Below are 6,000 nucleotides of genomic sequence, written 5' to 3'. Positions count from 1 at the left end.
TTATTCATGATAATAAGCTAAGCGCCACACAAAAACCCAGACATCAATTCAACACATTTGAAGTTCTTTATACTAACCTAACATATGCAAGTACTAATAATAAGTTCACAGAGTCAATTCCACTAATTGTTATTTACAGACCCCCAGGGCCATACTCTGAATTCCTCAGTGAATTTGGAGATTTTACTTCAAACCTTGTTGTTTCTTTAGACAAAGCATTAAAAGTAGGAGACTTCAACATTCATTTTGATAAGCCAGAAGACCCTCTGAGAACAGCAGTTGTGTCCATCTTAGATTCATTAGGTGTTAATCAAAATGTAATAGGACCCACTCATAATGGAGGTCACACTCTGGATCTCATTTTTACATTCGGATTAAATATAGAAACATAGTCACTCTTCCACAGTCGGAAGCTATCTCAGATCATTATCTAGTTTCATTTAGAAAGCTTCTTAGTCACGAGATGCGCAACTTGCCGCATTACCGTATGAAGCGTATATTTACGTCTGTTACTGCAGAGAGATTTACCGATAGTCTCCCAGAATTATCACACATGATTGGTTCACCTTCTGACCCTACAGAACTTGACCAGGTGACTGATTACTTGGAGTCATTATTTAGGAACACCCTAGACACTGTAGCTCCACTTATATGGAAAATAATTAAAGAGAAGAAACTAGCACCCTGATACAACGACCAAACACGAGCTTTAAAACAATCTGCTAGGAAACTAGAGCGTAAATGGCGTCAAACTAAATTAGCAGTATTTCAGTTAGCGTGGAAGGAAAGCCTTCTGAGATACAAAAATTCTCTTAGTGCTGCTAGATCAGCGTATCTCTCTGCCCTAATCGAAGATAACAAAAACAATCCTAAATTTTTATTTAGCACTGTAGCAAAACTAACTAGGAGTAAAACCACTGTAGAAAAGTGCACACCATCTACATTTAGCAATGACTTCATGAATTTTTTCAATGAAATAATTTACAATATCAAGCAAAAAATTCAGACTATTAATTTAAAACTATATTATTTGATAGATTATCCTTTAGATAATATAACTATTTCTGATCAGAGCTTAGAATGCTTCACTCCACTTCAAGAGCCTGATCTAATTTCACTAATTTCTTCTTCAAAATCTTTTACCTGCATCCTAGATCCTTTACCCACATCTTTCCTTAAACAGATATTACCAGTAGCTACTGAACTCCTTCTAAAAGTAATTAATTCTTCCCTAAGCACTGGCTATGTGCCTAAATCTTTTAAGCTAGCAGTTATCAAACCCTTGATTAAAAAACCGGACCTCGACCCCGGTCAGCTGTCTAACTATAGACCGATATCAAACCTGCCCTTTATCTCCAAGATCCTAGAAAAGGCTGTAGCACAGCAGTTATGTTCAGACCTGCATAGAAATAACATTTAAGAAATGTATCAGTCAGGATTTAGGCCTCATCATAGCACAGAGACAGCACTGGTTAAAGTGGTCAATGACCTGTTACTGGCTTCTGATCAGGGTTGTGTCTCCTTACTGGTGCTACTGGATCTTAGTGCAGCTTTTGACACCATTGACCACACTGTTCTACTTGATAGACTAGAACATGTTGTTGGTGTTAAAGGAACAGCCCTCTCCTGGCTCAGGTCTTATTTGACTGACCGTTATCAGTTTGTAGATCTAGATGGTGACTTCTCTATGCATACCAAGGTTATGTTCGGTGTTCCACAAGGTTCTGTCTTAGGCCCACTGCTTTTCTCCCTATATATGTTACCCCTTGGTGCAATTATTCATAAACATGGTATTAGCTTCCACTGTTATGCAGATGACACACAGCTATATGTCTCAGCTAAATCAGATGAGAGACACCAGCTTATTAAGATAGAAGAATGTGTAAAGGACATTAGACATTGGATGGTCACTAACTTCCTCCTGCTTAATTCGGACAAGACAGAGGTGCTTGTACTAGGACCACAGGCAGTTAGAAGTGAGCTTTCTGATTACAGAGTAACGGTGGATGGTCTTTTGGTTTCATCTTGTCCAGCAGTACAAGATCTTGGTGTGATTATTGACTCTGGTCTTTCATTTGAAGCTCATGTAGATAATATCACTCAGGTAGCCTTCTTCCATCTCAGAAATATCACTAAGATAAGAAATATGTTGTCGCTTCATGATGCAGAGAAACGAGTTCATGCTTTTGTTACCTCTAGGTTGGATTATTGTAATGTCTTACTGTCTGGATGTTCCAGTAGGAGCAGAAACAAGCTCCAGTTAGTCCAGAATGCAGCAGCTAGAGTCCTAACTAGAACCAGAAGATATGAACACATCACTCCTATTTTATCCACACTACATTGGCTCCCAGTCAAATTTCACATTGATTATAAAATACTGTTACTGACCTATAAAGCACTAAATGGTCTCGCGCCGCAGTACCTGAGCGATCTTTTAGTCTTTTATGATCCGCCACGCCTACTCCGATCAAAGGGTGCTGGTTACTTGGTAGTACCTCAAGTAGCAAAGGCTACAGCAGGGGGCGGAGCTTTCTCTTTCAAAGCCCCACAGTTATGGAACAGCCTTCAGATTAGTGTTGGGGATTCAGACACAGTCTCAGTGTTTAAGTCTAGGCTGAAGACACATTTGTTTAGTCAAGATTTTAATATATAGTTCTTAGGTAAAGGAGCAGATCTGGAAGGTTCATGGTCATAGAGTGTTTGGTGACTGGGATGTTTGGATGCTGTCATCTTACCACCATCAGGTTTGCTGAGTGTGAAGTGGTTGGACGCTTTATGTCCCTTCATGTCTGTGACCTTCTGGCTCTCCCTTTTAGTTATGATGTCATAGCTAGTCTTGCCGGAGTCCCTGCCTGCACTTTACACATAATCTACACTGTCTTTAAGCATCACATGATCAGAAACTTAATATCTTTCTCTTTCTCTCTCTGTCTTTCTCTGTGGAGCTATACACCCCACTCCTGAGCTCCATTGTGCTCTGAGTTTCCAGTGTGACCACTGCCTTACCCCTGGTCGAAGTCTCATCACTTGATGGTGCCCACTGATGCTGTGGATGGATCTGTGTGGACCAGGAGACAGCCATGGACAGAGCCACTTGGGGACTTTCACACCGTCACAGATCTGCCATTTCATCTGTCAGCTTGAGACAGCAAAGAATTAGTGTCTATAATGACCTCAGAAACTACATTGACCTAATAGTTCCTCATGGGTCATTGATTTCTGTTGTAGAAAGGACATTAATCAGCTACAGTTACATTATTTCCTGTTTAGTGTCACCCAGATGAGGATGGGTTCCCTTCTGAGCCTGGTTCCTCTCAAGGTTTCTTCCTTTCCATCCCAGGGAGTTTTTCCTTGCCACCGTTGCCACAGGCTTCTCATTAGGGATAAAATAGGATAAAATAGTCTAATTATAGAATTTAATAATTTATTCTTATTTCTAGTTAACTAGTTATTTTTTATTTTTTATTATTATTTTTCATTTTCCCCTCCCCTTTCTCTGTTTTCTTCTTTTGTAAAGCTGCTTTGAGACAATGTTTATTGTAAAAGGCGCTATACAAAATAAACTGAATTGAATTGTTTTATTGGTCAGTGTGCTTTCAGGGGAATTTTTGGTAGTCCAACCATTCAACATGGCTGCCAGTAATAAAGCCTGGGTGTGTAAACACACCTCACTGTTCATCTGTTTACTGATAGATTATATTTGTATATAAACGTCTGACATTCCCCTCTGTATAAATACATCATTGCATTGTGTTAAACTCTGTTCCTTGGAATTCCTTGTAGGTTTTATTGATCATGCCTGCAGAATAAGATATATAAACGCTGGCTGATTTTGAGATGCACTGCATTTTCATCCAGACGCTGATCTGCTTATTCTAAAGGAAAAGGTCAGTAACTTTTACTTTAAATTATTCTTATTATTATTCATATTATTGTATATTGTATAACAAGAGATATGACAAGATCTAATGTATAATTCTTCTGTAAGGTGCACAAATTAGTATTTGTTATAATTAGATATTTAATTTGTTAATATATGAAATAAAAGTTCACAGCAAGATGAATTGGGGAATCATCGCCCTGTTGTTGCTCCTGTCTCTGGCATCAGCCAATTGTGGTAAGCTGCTTTTTATTAGATTTTTTAGTAGGGCTGTCAGTTGATTAAAATATTTAATCGCAATTAATCGCATGATTGTCATGATTAATTGCAACTTAATTGCACATTTTAACCGTTCTAAATGTACCTTAAATGAATACTTTTGCTTGTGCAGTCCATCTGTCTCCCCTGAAAACAATCTAGTGCTGTCTGCCTTTGGCGAGGGGGAAGGACAGCTCTCTGCATCAGTTGTATGCTTCACCATCAAGTGATATTTTAAACTCGACGTGCTGTGTTTCTTAATTTAATCAAATTTAATCTTAAACTTAATTCACATCGACAATAAATGCAGATAAATTTTGTCTTGTTGACAGAACCATCAGACATCGTTTTATATATAAATTCTCTGTTCAGAAGACCCCTCTTTCTCCATTTCTGTTTGCTGCTGCATCTCCATTTCCCAAACTATGGGCAAGGCCAAGGGTCAAACAGAAAATGTGCGTTGCGTTAATCGCGCGTTAATAAAATTAGTGCTGTTAAATTTTTAGATGTTAATGTTTTATGATGAAATCTCTTTTCACTAATAGTATAAACCATCCTTGTGTAAAACTTAGTCTTAAATGACTTTTGTTTTAATTCACTACAACTAGTTACTAGTTATTACAGTTACTTTGATGTGTTCTCCTGTAAAAAAAAAAGTTGAAGGATAATCTGACCCAGTGCTCATCTGCTACACTTACAGACAAACTTCATTCATCATTTAATCCAGAAAATGTTCAGTCCTCCAGATCAGCCCTGCGTTTCCTCTGATGACTTTTGTAGACTTTAAAGGACAATATTATTCATTAGCTTATATTTGGTATGTTTATGTTTAATATTATCCTGGAATGTTTTAGACAAACTCTGTCATGTGTAACTGTCATTTAACTTGTTTTTTGTAAAGTCTCTAGTTATCTCAGATAAACACGTGTTTTTGGTCACTAGGTAAGGTGATGTTGTTCCCTCAGGAGTCAGACACTGCCTATGTGCAGCTCACTCCGAAGAAACCTCTGAATTTTCAGGCCTTCACTCTCTGCATGCGCATGTCCTCTGAACTCAACAGTAACCGTGAGACCATCCTGTTCGCTTACCGCACTAGCCAAGCTGACGAGCTCAACGTGTGGCAGGAAAAAGGAGGATACTCCCTTTACCTGAGAAGCAGTGATGACGGGGTTATATTTAATTTACCGCCGCTGACCGCTGTCCCCACTCACCTGTGTGTCACCTGGGAGTCGAGCACCGGAGCCACCGCCTTTTGGGTGAACGGTCGGCGCAGCATGCTGAAAATCTACAGACGTGGGTTTAGTTTAACTCCAAATGGAGCTATAATTCTCGGACAGGATGCTGACTCGTATCTGGGTGGCTTTGAAAAAAAACAGAGCTTTGTGGGTGAGATTACAGACGTACACATGTGGGATATGGTGTTAGGTGCAGGTCAGATCAAGCAGATGTACGAGGATCAGTGTCGTTCTCCAAATGGGAATGTGCTGGACTGGAATTCTCTCCAGTACAAAATCAGTGGGAATGTGGTTGAGGTGTCTGGGCCAGCAGCCTAGCTTAAAAAGTCTGATATCTGATTCAGCATTTCTCTCCTTTCATTTCCATTTCCAATCAAGTTTGTGATTCTTATTACTGACTAATCAGTGTCTGGGATTAAGGAAGAAAATGTACTCTTACAGTAATATCCATTATCTTTGTTCCTTTTCTTTCCATGTCTTTAAATCTGTGCATCATAAAAATTGTTTCGTTTGAGGAATTCTTCGAATAAATCTGACAAAATATTTTGGGTTTGTGATTATTTGAGAAATTGCCCTTATGAAAAATAAGTGCACTTTTCTGAAGTGTACCTATTGTGAAAATAATAT

This window comes from Hemibagrus wyckioides, linkage group LG01 (genome assembly GCF_019097595.1).
Source record: "Hemibagrus wyckioides isolate EC202008001 linkage group LG01, SWU_Hwy_1.0, whole genome shotgun sequence".
In the NCBI taxonomy this organism is placed as follows: domain Eukaryota; kingdom Metazoa; phylum Chordata; class Actinopteri; order Siluriformes; family Bagridae; genus Hemibagrus; species Hemibagrus wyckioides.
The sequence above is the reverse complement of the archived record's forward strand: the minus strand, read 5'-3'. Positions refer to the sequence as shown.